The 19,373-nt window shown below is 40.6% G+C and overlaps 1 long non-coding RNA gene across 12 annotated transcripts in view; it reads left to right on the forward strand.

Annotated features, from left to right (window-relative positions):
- The window catches only part of LOC107209028, a 57,645-nt gene that overhangs the window by 19,912 nt on the left and 18,360 nt on the right, over window positions 1–19,373 (forward strand). For 6 of the 12 annotated variants that reach the window (XR_004498720.1, XR_004498718.1, XR_004498711.1 and 3 more), the window contains 2 exons: window positions 3,062–7,914; window positions 8,146–8,231. This is a non-coding gene — a long non-coding RNA (uncharacterized LOC107209028). The remainder of the gene's footprint in view (window positions 1–3,061; window positions 7,915–8,145; window positions 8,232–19,373) is intronic. The other 6 variants (XR_004498714.1, XR_004498713.1, XR_004498719.1 and 3 more) reach the window with 6 other exon arrangements.

Below are 19,373 nucleotides of genomic sequence, written 5' to 3' on the forward strand. Positions count from 1 at the left end.
TTATTATTATGGAATAGCCAAGGTACTAATGTTGAGATGCCCTGCACTTGCTCCCCAGGCTGGCATAATTAGATGGCTGCAAGATTAGATATTTCTGCCCAGAATTACAGAATATGGTGGGAACTGGCAAAACAGCACACACTCTTGAAATACACTCAGCAGGGAAGGAGGAAATTCCTGCAGGGAGTTGTAGTAGGTTTTCTAAGGTTTGTGTCCTCATATTTACCAGCCTGAAGACAACAAATTCATCTCTAACTTACACCAGGAGTGCAGTAAACAAAACGTGGTGCAGAAGCTTAAGTGATAAGCTCAAGATCATGTATATTATTTTGGTATTCCATTAGGAAAGAAGGCTTTTTGCTTATATATTTGCACATTTTGTGCCATGAGCTTCCAATCCATGTATCCTCGTCTCTCTGTAGTTGCAACTGTGTTTTAATAAAGCTAACATCAGAATTTATAAGTTCCTGTGCCCAGTCATGCTCTTTGAAGAATAAAGCATGCATAAGCAAATTAACCAAACCAGTAACCTCTCTGGACATGCAAGAATTGTGGTATTTTGCGTTGTAGCAAACAATGTGACTGGTTTCTCTCCCAGAGCTACAGTGAATTTGATGGCATTGCACAGACTTGGACATATATTAAACAGAGCCATGTTTACTTGTGCTGCATAGGAATCACAGGGGGAAGCAAAATCAATGTTTTCCAAATGGAATAGAAAGGAGCCGTGAGGAAAAGAAATGGTATTTTCAAGCTTCTTTGAAAGGTAACACAAACAATGCACAGAGTAAAAAAAAATCTTTGAAGAAAAAAACACTTGCCAATGTCTTCTTCATTCTGTGTTTAACTTGTGTTGGAGGATTAAGGGATGGTAGATCCTTAGTATTATTTTAAAAGGTGGGGAGTGTCTGTGTGTGAATAAGACTTTGAAATTGATGTTTTGAATTGGAAGCTGCACAATGCATCTGTACATCTTGACAGCAACAGAAGACAGTCAGATTTTGGAGGAGCCCTGAGATGACACTGAGAGTGCATGATGCAGTGCTGTAATGAAAGAGAGATCAATGCTAAAATGAATGTAACACCACTGAGGAGTACACACAGATCAATACTCTTGTAAGCCATGGAGTATAATCCTGCTATATAGGTCCTGTTAGATAGTGCACTCAATTCTAGGAAGACACATTTTTCTGCATTTCTCAAATGTACCTCTGACTTATCTATCCTAAGGATAGTTCTTCTTTTGGAACATAAAAGCTTGACTCTTTGTCTTCCCACCCATGCATGCTAAGGAAAAGATGTAGTGCTATTTGTAAACTCCCAATCCTCAAAAATGTGGCATATGAAGATCAGATGGACAGTCAGAAATGAGCTGTGTTTCATCAAGTCTTTGAAATATCGTTTTGTTCCTGTCTCCTCTTACTGCCCCCTCTTTGTCTTTAAGGAAAATATTTTAAGCACAATTACTGAAAATGCAGAGTTTCATCTTTGGATCCTTCAGGGTCATGGGAGGTATCAGAAGCACAGCCTGCCATGTGTCTTGTGGAAACCTGGTACCTGACATGGAGAGAGCAATGGGAATGGCATTCCCTCCTCTTTTTTGTTCTAGCTTGTTTTAATGACAGATTTCCTTGAATAGACACAAGCTCTTAGAATGATCAGGTCCTTGATTTAATTTCAGCTGCAGACCTGACTGCCACTCTCTGTAGAAAGGGAAATGTATCTCAGCTTCTAATTTCCATCTGTCTTCTACTTTTCCCTCATGCAGGTGGGTTATTGTTTTTGTTTTTTTTTTCTCATAAACTCCAAAGAAAGAATTTTTGAGTTCTACTCCTCTGTTTTTAGAGTTCAGGTGTTTTTACCCATTTCTCCAATGAGATGACTTTGTTTTGAATTTCTTTGCAAAGGAAAGTCTGCATATTTCTGAAGAGTGGAGAAGCTAAAGCAAATAAAGATAAATTAATAAATACATAATTACAGTGTTGCTTCAGGGAAAAGTTTCTAGGCATAATCTAATAACAATGACTGGAGATACTATTAGTATTGTATGTTGATTCTGGATCCCTTGGGATAGTCAAATAATTAAGCCTGTGTTTTCCAGTCCCTTTTGGCTTTAATAGCTATTATGATCATTAAGTGTAACCTGCCATAGACTGGATTCTAAATGCCTTTGTGAGTCCAAGACCAGCTCTGTGTCCCCTCATGAGGGAACTGGTTTGATGAGAAATAAGAGTCCCTCAAGACACTGTCCTCACTTTTGTTCCAAAGCTCTTTTCCTCACAAGTATCCACAGCCAGCAACTTTTCACAGCTCTTGCTGAGCTGCAATTAATCTTTACTCCTCCTGACACTATGGCAGCTCTAAAATGCCACTGCACTTGCCTGCATTTATCCTCCCTTTTCCCAGTGTTTGTGCCTGACCCCATCCACTGCTGTCCTGGCTGTCTGGGAGCTGAGCTGGAAGATTCAAACTGAATGGTCACCACTGCAAAGTCTGCTCTTAAGTAGATGCTCTTCACGATGCAGCTCTGGCTTCAGAAAGTGTAATCAGAAAGCCTTCAGCCCCAGTTTCTTCCAGAGTATTGCAAACATTTCTTTTGCTTGCATGGCAAAAAGCAAGCACTTGTTGCAGGGGTTGTTCCCTGTCACATTAATTGGCAATGCTGGCAGCCAGCACAGCTCCAAGTGAGGGAATTCACTTTTCCTGATGCAGAAAGAGGCATTGCAAAAGCAATACACAAACAGAGCTAGGCACAGCCTTTTGACTGATCCGTCACTCCTTGCTGAACTTGCCTGAAATTTATTGCCAGTTAGACAGCATTTCCCTCTGTTTACTGATTTGATTGAAAGGATGATTTATCAAGGCTCAGCATCACACTGAGTGCTGCTCTCTGCTCCGAAGGGTAATGAGTTGTAGACACATCTCATTCTCCTTCCCCACGTGGCTGCCAGGGTGCTGGGGAAGGTGAGAGCCTGCTGGCTCTGGTGTGACATGCCAGCTCTGCTGGGACAGGCTGCTCCTGCTGGCTCCAGGACCAGCCTGCTCCCTCTCCTTCCCACAGGACGGGATGTGCTGTTTGTCAGGAGCTTCCAGGGACCTGCACAAACACAGAGAAGGAGAAGCTGTGGCAGAGAGGGAGTGGAATGGGAAATGACAGCGGGAAGGACAAGGATAGTGGTAAGAAAATACAAGGATTAGAAATACCAGAAAGTGAAATGACAGCGTGCTGTTGTCACTGCTGTTGTCCCTTCTGTCTCTGGGTGCCATGGCTTGGTGCTGTTGAATATTGCTTTGGTTAGCTGCTGTGGCACAGACCCATCACAGCACACTGGCAACCAACACCTTCTCTCTGAGTGGATATTTGTTTCTGTTATGGGGAGTTTTCCTTAAGCAGCTCTGCTATTTGTTTCAATCACAGCAAAACCCATTGTCTCACCTTAATTTACAGAGCCATAACTAGTAGTATTTCTTTTCAGCATAAAGAGTGCATTGGAACAAATACTGCTGTTTATCAACTGTAATGCAGTTCTTTATAAAGGTCTTATGTGAGCAAAGAATAAAAATGCAATGATAGTCTCACAATAAATACCCTAAATCCTTTATTGCCTATTTATGGTGTAATCTCTCTACAGTTGTACAATATATGACTGTTTAGAAAAAGATCTAGAATACAGTTATATGGTTTATTTACCAGGAGATGGCAATGGTGATCTACTGCAGTATTAACTTGTACACAAGGCCCACATAAGTCTTCCACAACATCACAAACTTCAGTATGAATGAAGCCAAAGTATTCCAATACTGCTTTTGCCTTCCTTATTTCTAACTTATTTCAGTTGCTGTTATTCATTGTATTTTTTTCCTCTCATTTTTTGATTGAAATTGCTGTCACTACATTTTTTATAGATGTCTAAATACAATCCTCCTGGTATTCTAGAAAACAGAATATTATTTAAAAACAGAGCAGCCAATACCATTGAATAAGAAATGCCACGTGTCAGAAAAAAAAATCAAATGATTGATGAAAGTAAAAGCTTAAAAAAATGAATTTAGCTTTACAGTATCAAAATTGAACTTGAGCAGTTAATGAAAAATAAATTATAGGTTATGCTACTAAAAAGCAGGCTATAATTTTCTATTAAGCTGCTTGAAGTATGGTTTTAAAGTATGCAGATGGCAACATTTTTATATAATTTGAAATTAACTGAGGTCTGCAATGTTGTCTGAGCTGTCACATTACTTAACCTGTAGTAAGGCACTCATCATGCTTGTGGACTAGTGCAGCACTGATCTTCACGTGAAGATCACTGCCATAAACTCTGAAAGTAAAAGTTTGGGATTGCTTTATGTTTGTTTATATCCTTCTCCACATGATTTCTGCTCTTCTTCCCAGAGCTTGCACAAGCTGAACATCAGGTTTTTTGCATGTTCAATAGGAATTTGGCAGATTTCAAACCAAAATGATGGCAGGTGAGTCTCACTGCTCTCCTCAGCTACATCCCTGTCTGTTTGGAGTGATCCAGGGATGCTGCTGGATATTTAAGCCTGCTCTGAAGCAGACCTGGACCAATGACAGCAGTGATGATATTTCACTAGAGAACTACTCCTCTGGCTGGCTTTTCCTCTGGTATTCTGAAAAAAACAGGCCTTGTCTTAAACAATCTCTATGGGGCTCTCAATTGGGAGGGTTATCCACCCTCAGGTTAAATAAATGCTTTAACTGAATTTGCTGTTTGCAAATTATTTCCTTTCCATTGCTCCTATTTTAGTGTTACTAAAAAGCCAGCCAGGACCTTAGATATGTGAGGCTGTGAGACGAGCATGGAGTAGGTAAGGAGTACTTATCTATAACAATAGATGATAAGAGGGAAAAAACCCATTTTTTTATGCATATGAAAGTCTTGATTTTCTACTGTTTTTACTGTTTCAATTGCACTTAATTTTCTAAAGTTCTTCTTCACCACAGTGTCTACCTTTCCACAATATCTTTCCTGCTTCTCCATTAAGTGGTGCTCAATCAAACCTTATCTCTAGAAGGGAGAAAAAGCACATTTAGAGCATACAGAAGGTATTTCACTTAAGTCTGCCCTCTCCACACCTTCATATCAGGTAACTTTTGTGTTGGGATCTGTGCTTGCTCAGAGCTCCTGATATAGGGAAAGAGCTGGCTCCCCCAGTCAGTCACAGGAGACCCCTATGTCCACAAATGCAATCACACATTTCACATCTGCAATACCTTTCCACTCCACAGACCCCACGGAGTACAGCAGGAAGACAAGAGGTAAGAAAGACCTTTGTCAGTCTTTTTTTCCAATAAGGAAGCCAATCCATGGAGCAAAATGAGTGGAAGCAGCAGAAGAAACAGGGAGTAGGGTTTAGAGTCTGTTGGCTGCTGGTGCCTTGCTGTATCAACCAACCAAATTTTCTGTTTCCCTCTCACATTTTTGTGCGTCTTTACATTCCTCTACACACCAGCACAGAGCCAATCAATACATCAGTGCTGGATTCCTCCCTGTGCACCTGGGCAGCCACAGGATTCTCCTTGTGGAGAGGTTCTCCAGCAGCTCCGATCTAACAGGGCTGGGAATCACCCTGGTGGTGTTCATGCCTCTTCAAAGGACAAATTTTGGGAAAGGGCAAAACGATGTTCAAACTGACAGCTTCTCACACAAAATCCCTTGTCTCCTGTGCTGGGTGTCTTGCTGTGAATATCCACATTCATGTCAGCTGTGTGCAGGGAGGAATTATGAGTTTCCCTTTTCCTATCACTTATTTATCTCCCTTGTCTTACCAACTTAGATTGTGCTTATGTTCTAGTACAGACTAGAGATACAAATGTCAGCTTGAAAGGAATTAGCTCAGCCATCTCCTAACTTTGCTAAAATCTGTCCTGTAAACATGCCAAACTGCAGGCTCTTGAGAGTGGGACTGTTTACAGCCTTGTTTTTACACTGTTTAGTACAACAGGGCCAAAGAAGAGAGGCTTTGGGTGACCCTGGAGCTCCAATAATTTTCACAGCGACCCAGAGGGAGAAGAAGGGCCAGACTCTGGGGTGAGTGGTTCATAATGGGTCAAGAGAAGTTTAAATTTCTGAATTATAAAGTTGTAAAAAAGATTCAAAGGGAAGTAAGGGCATACTCAGCCCACTCTTTGATAGTACAATACATAAAAACCAGATTTTGTAGGAGTATAATAAAAGATTGTATAGGAGTATAATAAAACCCAGACACAAGTCTGAAAAATTCATTAGTTTCTGCCATGACTAAAATAAGCACTGTCTAGGAAAACTACTTTGCAATGGTAATGAAAAGCAAGTGGAAAAGCAAGTGTTAGCACCAGTGCTGCAATGTGAAATAATTTCTGTATACTCAGATCTGTCATTGTGAACAATGTTGTTGATTATAAACCATATCAAATTCCCAGTCCCCCTAGACATGTGTTTTATTTTGCAGTTTTTTTAGTAATTATGAAATCAACAGAATACTATCAAGTTTTACCACAATTAAGCTAAATATATACTTAAATGATATAGCATAGTTGGTAATTGCAATATCTCTCTGACTTCCTTCCAAGGAACAGTCAGCATCGTTTCTGGAGCATTTTCAGGGGTGGTTGCTAATGATGACGCTGAGCTCTCTCATCATTTTATACTTTCAGAGGTACTTGAATCCAATTTAGAATGAAGATTTGACCTGCAGAGCTTCAATTCTTGTGAGCTGATAAGACAAGTCTCCCAGACTGAATGGATTTTATGGCCTCCTCAGTGTGTGGGGTGTGATGGCAGAGGGGTGACACATATTTACAGCACCCTGAGCAGTTCACTGAGAGCAGGTCTGGATCCAGTCCCTTGTGAGATAGTGCCCACCTGTAAAACCATCTCCAGGCCATCGTGCTGAAGACCTTTGGGCTTCAGGAAATAAAATGCTTGTCCTAGGTCCTCAGTGAGGGAACAGCTGTGTTCTACAGAACTCTGAGCAATTGCTGCTTGCCCAGGGTCTGGCCAGGTGTGTTGGTGATGGGCCTGGGAGGCAGGAGGTTTGTCCTGGTACTTTTCTCAAAGGTTGTCAGATGCATTAATAGCTCAGGAGACTGCTCAGTGTTCTCCACCAAACTGGGACTCGCTACTTTGGCAGTTTTGTCTTCCTGTAGCTGATCACTTCTGGCCACCAGAACTGAGTGCATACTCCAAATTTATATTTACAGATACAGGAATCCACTTCATAAGAAAAGACAAGGCAAGTTTTTTTTTGTACTTCTACCATTGACTTAGCATTTATATATTTATTCAGAAAGATAAGAACTCAATGAACTTGATCTTGGGGGTCTTTTCTGACCTTATTGATTCTAAAATGATTCTTATTATCTAGTTTCAAATATCCTGTCTCCATCTAAACTTGCTTACTATGCATGATACCATTTGTCTGAGAAGTTTTCTGTCTGAATACTACCTTTATAATAATTTGGTTTAATAATTGACATTTTTTCCAGGTCACTGAAAGGCAAAGGTCAGACAAAGCAAAGACAGATCACATCTACTTCAAATGCTGTTTGCACAACTATAAGTAGAAATTGTGATTGCTATGGCATAAAGGAACTATTATGACCACATATTAAATGGTGTTTCTTTACTGAATTAGATCAGACAAGTAAATGAGTTTATATAAAAGAATGCAGAGTTCTTAAAGTTTCTTGGTTTACGAGTGTAATGAGACAGATTTTATTTACTGTTAAATAATATGCAAGTTGATATATTTTGGAGCATGTGATAACATGTTCAGATTCCTTCTAGAATGTGAAATTGTCACCAAGATTTTAAAAGCAGCTCTCATGGGTCCAAAACCACTGGGAAAAAAAACTTGGTAAAAGCGCACTAAAAGAAAATGAAGTGCTTCCTCTACATCTTTTAAACAATGGTAAAGAAAAGCAAAAACATTTAATCTTTTCCCCATTTTTAATGCCTTCTGAATGCACAGCATCCTCCTATCTATTTCCCAGTTTGTGGATATAGAGAGTATATTTGCCTTTTGTTTTTTCCTGCTAAAATCAGACAGTGCAGTTAGGTTGTGGGTGTAATCACCTGGGGATTTAGTATAGTGAATATAGCACTTAGAAGCCTTTTGTTTTCTCCTTTCTTTACAAAACAGGGAGATCTCTGTTCTTAAGGTTGTCTCCATGAAACTGTCCACTGGATGACTGTGTTAAAGAAACGAAGAATGAACAGGGAGAAAAGGTAATTACAAGAATAAGTGAATTTCTAGCCATATGCAGAACTACATCTATCCTGTGGATGTGTCTTTTTCATTACCTACATGAGAGAAAGATTTCCCAGCTCAGCTGCATGAAAGAGATTGTTTTATGTCTGTTGAAAGATATTTATTTCTACTGGACTTTCTGATTAGCCTGTTATGTTCCCTGGGTGATTAGTTCCCAACACTTTTCCATATTGAGAGCTCATCATTCACACCCTGTGCGTGTCCCAGAACCTCTCCCTTGATCAGGGGTAGACAGCTCATTTTTTGCCAATTACTGGCATGCACAGTCCAAGCTGAAGCTCAGAGTTTTTGTGTCTCAACCACTACAAAACTTCAGGGCTAACATAGCCTAGTTTTTAAACCATTTCAAGCAACACTGAGTTCAGCAGAGGTTAACCTCCTTGTTTTTTTCAGTTTTCTGAATGAATTTTGCAGCTTGAACTGTGTGCTCTGTGCTTCTGAAGACAGACTGCTGCTCTTGCCAGTGTGACTGCTTTACATAAAGTTTGGCCACAGCCCTGTTGCACTGCAGGGAGTACAAATACCCATCCCTGTGATTATGAAGACTTAATCATCAATTTTGGTGGCTGCCTTACTTGGACCTAAAACTATTTTTGTGCTATACTTCCAAAATCCTCCACCCAGGTCCAGATCTTTTTTCTCTCTGCTTATCTCACTTTCCATTGTCATGAAATGAGAGCAGAAGCCCAGGCACTATTTCACACAATTTAATAGACTTGACAGATAACATCCTTCAAGAAAAATCTTAACATGTTGCATCTGTAGTAGAAATGATTCAGGTAGTCAGAGACTAGGACTTTGAAATCTTTCTTTGTTGAACATAATTATATATTAATTAATTCTGCTAGTGCAAGAAAATATGTATAGGCTGCTGCAAGCCTTCATTTCTTTGCCATAAGACTGTGCTTTGCTTTGTGTGGAGAACCCAACCAGAGTGAGCTGGGACTGCTTGAGGCAAACTATCCAAGTTTATGCTGTGCTGTCCCTCATGGGAATGTTTCTCTCATGAACCAAACTGTCTTTACTCTTCTATCCTGTTATTTTACAATAGAGATTACTCTGGCTAAGTAGCAAGTAAATGAAGTGAACTTCTTTCACTAACCTGCACAATAAATAGATTCCAATATATTTGCAAAGTTAAATGATATCATCAGGGTAAACAGAGCACAGAGACAAACACTGACCATTTCTGGTGAATTTATTTTCAACTTCCTTGGGAAGATTAAGCTAGCTGGAGAGTCTTCAGAAACATTGAGCCACTCACTCAGAGGGGTTTTCTGCCTGTTATCTTCTGTATTAAGATATTGGCTTGGGCTTCAAGAGCCTCCACAGCATTTTCTGCTCTGCTTTCCTCAGAGCAACAGCTTTCAATCCAGAGACACATTTAGTCAGAGCAGAGACTGGGCTTGTCATAGCCAAAACAAGGGTCTTGATTGCCCCACATATGTAGTTCCCACCTTCTTCCCAAGAGGTTTTTTTTAGAAATAGCAAAATAAAAAAACACAGAAGAAAGAGAGTCTCAGTGGGAACAGTTCAGCTACTTCAGTTTTCTGGCACTTAACCAAGTGTGGCTGTCAGTGTGTGGGGTAAGTCAGTAAAAGGCCACCCCTGTGTGCTCTTAGTCAGCTGGGAGGAGCCAGGTGTAGCTTTTGAAAAACAAGAAGGACCAAATGGGTTCAATACATTTGCATTTAGCATGACCATACAACTGTAAAATAAAAGGAATTTCAAGAGGAAACCCTTTTTGTCCCACAAACACTGAGCCACTGCGAACAAATCTGGCAAGGCTGAGGGTCCGGCTCCCCGGGCTGAACATCACGACACTGTGGGTAATGTCAAGAGGTAGCAATGGGGCTGTCAGATACTGCTACTGTCCTCACCCTGTTACTGCAAATATCCCTGAATTTCACTGGTTTACAGAAACTGTCAGTGAACATCTTAATCCATAAGCACGGAAACGCAACTGTTTTACCATACAATTGTGGAAGCTAATCCCTGGCAAGGTCATTACTTTCACCACTTCCCTTGTAATCCCCCTCATACACATACAGAATAAGGCTCTGAAGCCTAATCTTTCCAGTGCTGAAAATGAGACTTTTATGCAAACTGATAAAAGTTCTTTGTTTGATTTATCTGTAAACCAAAATAGTCTGGTAGTTTGCCTTGAAGTTAAAAGAAAAAACATACTCTGTCAAATCCTGTGTATTCCTTTTCATATATTTTGTCATTTCCCCTCTATTAATTCTGTCCTAAGGTTGAAAAGCAGAGTGCATTCCAGCTTCCATTTACATACTGTACTTTAGCTTTGATTTTTTTTAGCAACCTGTTAAATTTATTGACTATAAGCCCCTTGAGCTATTGAAGAGTGTGCTGCTTACATTAGATATCTTTTGAAAGATGCTACTGGTAGCCTGTTTTAATGTGTTTGCTCTCTCCAGATACAATTTGTCTTACATATTCATTGGTTTTTAGTGCCAAGACCAGTTTCTTCATTGTAGCTCTTGTTTGGAAGTCTCACACAGATATTAAGGTTTAGTAATTTTTCAGTGCTGCTCAAGGGATCTGAGTGTCAAATGAAATAATGAGTGGGAATTTGGGCACTGAAAACCCCTAAGCAGCTGGCTTTGGAGATCTCAATATAAAAATAAAAAAAAGGGGAATAATTCAAGATGGCATGAAAGACACTTTGGGACATCTTGGATGTTTTATATGTACAAATAGAGCTGGCCAAAAAGTAGTACTTTCCATTCACTGACAATTATATTTCATTTTAATTTCAAGATTTCATGTAGCCTAAAAGTCAGAGAAAATTTCATTTGCAAAATGCTAGCACATGGAGCTGGGAAAACAGAATATGTTCCCCTGCATACTGCAGCTGCTTTTTCTAGTGATGAAGCTGACTAGAATACTGATTTCATTAAGCAAGAGCTCTGGGTGGGAAGGGTCTCTTTTCAGATTAGTCAGGGCTTTCAGGTGCTCAGTTTCACAGGAGAGTGTCCAGAATCCTTGAGAGAGACTCTCAAGGCACCCAGATCTCTCCTGTGAGCCTGCTCTAGAGTGTGGAAATGTGATGCTGTGTATTCTGTGGTTCTGGCTCTCACTGACAGGAGCCCCATTCCTTCTCCATGCCCTGATGCAGATGTGGGTTTGGAATATCATTTGTTCTGCAGGCTGTTTGCACCTTGGCTGCTCACTCTACTTTGGAATCTGACCAGGCAGGACACCCACAGCAGCATGGATTTCACACTACAAAGTAGAGACAGCTGCACTGGGATTTTCAGACTTATGCTGCCATAAATATCCTGCTTAGTCAGCTTAAACATTAGCTGTAACATCCCTAAATTGGTAGCCAGCACCCCAAAATCTGTTGTGTCTCTGGGACAGAACTTGGACTTCCCTTCTGATCGTCTGCATCCTGTTCCGTGTGCAATCGCTTGTGTTGGATCCTGAGACAGATCTCTGCTGGGGTGTATTTTTATTTCTAGAAAATCCATACCAAAAGTCAAACTCCAGGCCCTGGCCTGTGCCTCCAGCAAGGTGCAGGTGAGGTCTCTGCACTGCAGCCCACGTTCCACGCTCTTACCAGCTCTTGCCAAGCTTCCAGTTTTTCCATCCAGATGTTCATACCTTCCAAACCTATTTTTCTGAGAAACATCTACGGCCCCAACAATACAGAAAAAGAAAGGTAATTCAGTGAATGTTTCACATGGAAAACACTAATTGTATTTTGGCTTTCAGTGAAAAGAGGTGGGAAGGTCATGGTGTCCTCATCCCCACTTGTTGCTTTAGACCCTCTGTGGCCACATCATTCTGGGGGTGATCTCTTCCTACAGAGAAACCAGGAGAGCCTAAAATATTTCCATGCCTTTGTTTCATAGCACCTAAAAGCTTTCACAGGCACAGATGTTGCAGCTGTTAATGAAATAAATGCAGTTTAAGTTACATTTACTCTATAGTGGGAGTAGGTGTTGTGGAAAAGGGATATATTTTGGCTTATAGTATATATGTCAAGTAAGTTCAATTGTCTATTTCTGAAGCTTTATAGTCCCCATCACCATAATTAACTTAAGTGAAATTGTATTTAGCTTGCATATGACTTCAATTTGCTGCAAAGCAAATCACCAAATAAATCAATAATTTACAACCTAACAAACAGTGCAGAGTTTTCCAAAAGAAAAACAAACAAACAAACAAACAAACATGCCATTATGCCTGGGCTTTTCTGAATGCAGCACTGCTCCTTGCCTTGCTTCTCTGAGAGAAATGTGACAATTTCCAACACCAGACATTTTCACTCAAGCAAGCAGGAATCATGTAAAACCAAACAAATAATGACACAAACCAAAACTTTGATTAGCAGCCTGTGAATAATGATCCTTTTCACATATTCAGTGTCTAGGATGTTTAAAATATTTTACATTTAGAATATATCAACCAAGTTCCCCTGACTGGAATTTGGTATCAAAAGAACACATTTTATTAGACAGGGAGCGTGTCAGGGCTTGGTGCCAATCAGCTGCAACGAGTTATGTTACAAACACATCCAACACCCACATTTGGAGAAGTGCAAGAGTGAACATGTTTCTTATGCTCCTCTTTCTTGCTCTGTTTTCCTACAAAATCATAAGAGGCAAGTGGAAGTTATCTCTTGGTTCCTACACAAAAAAAAAAAAAAAGGGTGAAAGAAATTTTCCATGGCATAAAGAAATCACAGGTTTACATTGTTGAAAATTGCTGTTGGACTTGGATGCTTTTGTACAAGTCATTGCTATGGAGACTGTATTAATTGGCTGCATTTCTCATGTGGGGGTAGGTAATACCCAGTGAACTCAAAAGGTAGAGAAAAATAATTTTGATATGTGTTAAATTAGTTGGTGTTTCGTGTTGCCAGGAATGTAGCAGGGACCAAAAGCATAACAAAAGTCTGAAAGTTTGGGATATTTAGAATAAAGAGAACATCCATGGGTGAATTCTTTAAAATTAGTTTGGGACCAGGGGCTGTTAATCCCAATTTCAGAAAGGAATAGAACTCCCTCATGTTTCTTTTCACAGCATGATCCACATATTTTCCTGATGAATATTGGAAATGTATTTTAACTGTACCCATCTAATTGCACATTTTTCATGGAGATTTGGAACCTTGCTCTAGAAGTTCTACTTTTGGCCAGCAATGGAGAGTAGTTACTGGAAGAGAAGAGCCACTACCCTCCTGGTGTGTCCTTTCCTTGGAGGAAGGATTTTATGCAGCTTCTATATGTATAAGGTTATTCCCTTTGTGTAATTTTCAACATATTTGCTGCAAAAACCTACTTATTCTATATCTGTGGTATTATTATATTCATCTTGAGGTCACATGTGGTATTACAGTAATCATTGTACCTTTAAGATATAAATGTTTTACAGAGGATCAATGCAAAATTATATTGATATGTATGTGTCTGTAAGCAATGAAAAGATATCCTTTAGAATGTGACACATTTTATTGTTTTCTGCACTATATGTTAACATGAAGAAAAATTGTACTGCATGTGACCCCCTGAAGTCAGAAGTAGGAATATAATTATATATCAAAAGCAGAAAATTTTAAAGGTTAAAATTACATTGTATTTCCATAGATAGAGATGTTTATATTTCATTAACGAAAATGATTTTCTTGTCTCTCAACACTTCAGGAAAGAAATTATTTTTGCATTTGTTTTGGGATGAATGAATATAATCCCAAAGCTTTTATTTGCATCAGTGTGCAATGTGCCATTTTCTCAGATGAGGGCTGAGTATTTGCAGAGCAGACACAGAAGTGTGTCTGATTACCTCACCATTTCTTTGTACCCAGCCTAGATGGAGGAGAATTAGAACTCATCGGCAGGAGGGGGTTTTGTTTTCTTCCCAACCAAAGCATCGAAGAATCCCAGAGCCCAATTTAAGCTATTCAGACTGAAAATAGACTGAATTTTTTCCTCCTGATTCCAGTAAATACTTGTGTATTACTTAGAGTGAGATTTTTTCAGGAGAGGTGCTGGGAGCTGTAAACACCCATGTTGAAGATAATGCTCAGTAACCAGTCTCAGGCCTTTAATGCTGCTGAAAGATTTGCTGAGCAGGGCTGTGAGAAAATAGCAGTGTTTGCAAAAGCCCAGGTATGGATAGAGGTATACAGGCAAAAAGAGTTTATTTGCCAATACATCTTCTTTCTGTTTGGAGACCTACCCAGTGTGTGCCAGCACAGCTCCACCTGCAGACAAAACACTGCAAATATGATCAAGGTGAATGGTGGCTAATTAATTAGGCTGTACATCTCAGAGCATTAAAGTTTGGTGTTCCTTATCCCTCCCGGGGTGCAGGTTACCTCTACTGAGAGATTTAGTTCCTGACTCTGCAATTTTAATTCCTGTTGTGTACATGATGCTAAGCCATGTCCTTGATTGCCCAGAGCAAAGAGAGTTTGAAGAAAGTCAAAGGAAACAGCTGGAGCACCTCAGTGCTGGCAGCAGGCAGAGTGCTCTGAATGCTCCATAAAATGAGGTTTGGGTGTATTTGGTGCTCTGCTACCATGTACCAGCCTTCAGTAACCAGGACCTGGGCAGGAGACACAGCAGAAAGCTCTGCCTGGTTTCTGATGATGGTTATGATCACCTAGATATTTTCAGCATTTTATGTCAGAAGTCTGTTCCCTGGAGAAATTGTGGGTATGTCTAATTAAAAAGTGATCTCTTAACACTTTCCAAGACCTTGTTTTCTATTGCAGAGGTATTGCCCATGATAATAGTTGCTATTATCTGTCACAGTTCACTGAAATCCTCATTTCCAGTGGAAAGACTCTGGTCCAGACAGCATTTTGACAGAAAGCATTCCATCCCTTTGGCATGTGGTGTAAGGGGAGAGAGAAACAGGGATGGGAGAAATGAGACCTTGGTGGCTAAGGTTGTCTTCTAGAAAGCCAAGATGTGGGTCACATCTTTGGTGTGGCCTGAACAGAGCAGGGATCATTGAATAAGAGATTTATAGAATCACAGAAAGGTTTGGGGTCAAAGGGACCTTCGAAGGTCATCTAGTTCAGCACCTTCCCCTACATCAGGCTGCTCTGAGCCCTGTCCAAGCTGCTTCGCATGTTTCCAGGGATGGGGCGTCCACAGCCTCTCTGGGCAACCTGTGCCACTGTTTCACCACCCTTGTTTTGAGGTGAGGGTGTGAGACTCTGGCTCCTGATCATCTTCCCTTCCAGTGGAACTTGGCCATGTTAGGGTTGGTAGTATGGCATGTTCTGTTTTTTGGTTGATTGGCTGATTTTTGGGTTAGATATTTTTCTTTTTTTTTTCTCTAGCTGTTATTAGCTTCCAGATACAGATGAGGAGTATTTTGTATTTTTAACTGCAAGCAGGAAATTCTGCTGCCTCACCACAGTAACCTCTCTAACCAGAAATCTGCCTATCCTCTGTGTCATTTCTGTAGTGTAATGGGTGTTTCTGTGTGACACATACAACATTTGTTGCTCCTTTCTTGCAGCTGTGTGAAGCTCCCGTTTGACATATGTTCCCATGGAATTAGCTAAATTGTGCAGCGAACAGATTCTCTGTTTCTGCTCAGTGTAGCAGGGAAGGTAAAGGTTATCCCCACCACAGGACACGGGGAGGAGTGGTCACTCCTCCAAGCTGCTTCTGGAGCTGCCCTGATGGTGTTTGGTGAAGCAAATCTGCTGCAAATTACAGCGTCTGGTTATAGATCAATTTATGCTCCTGCCTGCTGCCAACAATGTGCTGTGCACCAATGGAGCTAACTCGGTAAACAGGCACTCTAGTCACTGAAAATAACCAAGGGTTGTTGAAAGGAATAATTAATTAATGTTTGTAAAGCACTTAGAAACTGAAAAGCACCTTATTAGTGCTAAGTGTTCAGGGGCCTGGCTTTCTCATCAGAAGGTAAAGTTAGGTCTTAGTCTTTAACTGAACAAAACATTAGGGGTATAAAGCCTTTGTGTCTAATGTCCTCAGTCAGGTGTTTTTGTGCCTGGCAGTCATTAGGATGCAGTAAGTAAACAAGAAGAAACTATAAATGGCCTGAATCAGCTCATTTCCACTGATGCCAGCAGAATCAAGTTGATTTACATTAACTGAAGATCAGCAGCAGAGAATCCAAAGCACAGCTCCTCTTGATGTTGGGCTCAGCCAGAGCCAGTCCCTGCTTTATTCTCTGCAGCTCCTGCCTTTGTGAGCCCAGCTGCCAGGAATGAACACAAAACAATATGAGGGCACAGGGTTCCCTGTGCACTGAGGTGGACAAACTGGATGGCTCAGATTTGCTCCCTGGGGCAGGCAGCACATCAGTGAGGTGGAGAGAAAGAATCCTGTTTTATCAGCTGTGCCATGCAGGGCTGAAAGGGGACACCTATGGCTGACCCTGTTCCAGAGCTCAGGGACATGGGGAATAAAAATCTCTGTCTTTACTTCAAAAGTGCCAGAGAGATATGATCCAGCCAGAAGGGAACCACGTGGGGAGATGTTCCTGGGAGTGTGGCACAGCCCCCAGCAGCCCTCAGCTCCTGCCACACGCTGTGTGTGGCATCACCCTCTCTGCAGCCCTCCTAGGGCTGCTCTGCTCCTCCAGGAACGTGCAGCCCACAGTCAATATTCCTGTCTGCCTAGCAGGGTGCTCATCTGTACTTCACTCTCTGGAAATAGTACCCAGATCAGAAACTCTTGGAGCAGGAAAAGGGGAAGGAGAGGGGAAAAAAATCTTATGGAACACGGGGAGCTGCAGGGAAGGGTTTATGACTAATTGGCCAGAGAGCATAGGGAAAATCACTGGCCTGCCCATCACAGCACATGCTTCTAAGATTTTTGTATCCCTTTACCACACAAGTTTCCTTTCTTGAACCAGAATTTTTCAGGCTAAATTTGATTATATTGGGCATCTGTTCCATATTTATGAATATGCAGGACCTCCATCACTCCCACTGAACTTCCAGATGAATGAAAAACCCGATAATGTGCCCATTTATGGTGCATGAGCAGTATGTCCACATATGCATCACACACAGTCACTGGCAGGAGTGCTGGGAGAGGGAATCCAGCCTTTGATCACTTGGGTGTTTCTTCTCACAGAGATCAGTAGCCCTTTTTTATTCTTCTGGATTAATTGGCAGTGTAAGAAAGGTTACCTGCCAAGAAAATCCAATTATTCAGCCCTTGCTGGTCTTGAATAAAGGTCCATGGCTGATAAAGGATTGCAGTTAGACAGAATCAAAATAAGCCACCAGGACACCAGACACTCTGTTTTTTTCAATCTCTGCACCAGCCTAGGGCAGAGCATGTTTGGCTCACTTCAGTTGCAGAGCTGGAACACAGCGTGCCAGAATACCCCTCCATGATGTTTTTGGAAGAGCTAAGCATTCCTAGGATTGGTTAATGGTTATCTTTGTGATTAGCCATCTGTTAGAGATCCATTTATTGAATCTGAGAGGGGACAGAACCCTTGCATATCCTGCTCGTTCCTCACTGTCTGAGCTCACCATAGGGAGCTTTGTGCAATACCCATAAAGAACCAAATAAAAAATAAAATGCTTCTTTTAAAGAGAAAAAATTGTGGTGGCCCTATGAATAGTAAAAATCATAATAATTTGTCTTCATCAAGAACACAGACTTAGGAGAACTGGACAATTGTTTTCTGGAGGTTGGAATAAGAAATTGAGAGGTCTCTCAGAGGTCCAAGCAAGATTCTGGAGCTTGGCCCCAGTAACCCCCTGCCCCACATAAACCATAGCTATGGAAAGGAAAATTTGGTGTCAAATCCTCACAAACTCTGTCAGCCAAAGTATCCAAGTTAAGAAATTTAAGAGAGCCAAAGGCTTTGCTTCTGTAGATTTCTGAATCCAGAGGCCAGAGATGAAGTGGTTTGTGTGAAACACCCAGAGTCCAGCACAGGTAAATGACCCAATAGAAAGTTCCACAGATGTTAAGGCAGAAGGTGAATATGTAATAATTAATTCTTTCTCCTGGATTATGTGCTGCTAATTGACTTGGCAGCAGCACCATCACTGTGATTCATTGGTTCATGGGTTTTAGGCCAGAAGCAGCAACAGTGATGGTCTGATCCTACTGTCTGCAAAGCAAAGCCCACAGAGCCTCACCCAGGTCTGCTTAAATTAACATTTGTATTTGTATTTTGTTTGTATTTCAATTTGTATTGAAAATCAATGCTTATTTAAAGTCTATGCAAGAGGAAATGCATCGGGTGCCTGGGTAAGTAGATCTAAAGGTAATTGTTTTTTAAAGTTTGCAGCTTAATTTTGGTATCATATTTACATTGATATTTCCATTTGATTCTATTTCTTTTTTTTCTGTCTAAATGAGCCCCAGGAAAATTAGGAAAACAGACAAAAAGTTTTGTTCTTGGTTTTTTTCTGGAATTAAAGTTATATGTAGAATTTATGATAATCTTTCTACTGTATTAATGTTTTTAATGGATCATTGAAAATTTTACTTCCTTCTATACATTCTCTCAGTTTTCACTCTTTTCATTACCCACCAAAACCCCACAAAATCCAAACCAAAACTAAATAGGACAGAAAATAAAAAAGAAAAATGAAAGAAGTGGCAGACAAAATCCGTAATTCAACAGAGGAATTAAAAAATTTGCAGGATGTTTCTGGACACTTTTAATGAGACAGGAAAATACTGGCATTCCTTCAGTCCTGGAAAAATATATGGGTTTTTTTTTTTTTTGTTTATGATCCCAACTGTTCCCTCCACTACATCTCTCTCCTCTTCTTGCTCCCTAATATTCCCCCTGAGTCTGATTTCTCTGATTTGTAGGGCATGTGAGAATTGTTTAGGTAGCTCACATCAGTGACAACCCAGTGACACAGACTAGACAGGGCTTAACTCTGCTTTCTTGCAAGAGCTGAATTCTCTGCCTTTTCCAGACAAATATCAGTAAGTCAGCAGTGCTACAGGATCTGTGCCCTCTCCCACACCGAGTATTCCGAGACAAACATTTGCCATTCTCTGCTCCTCTGGGTATCCTTTTATCCCACAAAATCATTTCATTGATTTAAACAGGAACTGAAGTACCCAAAAATGAGACAAAATCTGGCACACTTTTTG

This window comes from Parus major, chromosome 9, assembly GCF_001522545.3.
Source record: "Parus major isolate Abel chromosome 9, Parus_major1.1, whole genome shotgun sequence".
NCBI classification, from domain to species: domain Eukaryota; kingdom Metazoa; phylum Chordata; class Aves; order Passeriformes; family Paridae; genus Parus; species Parus major.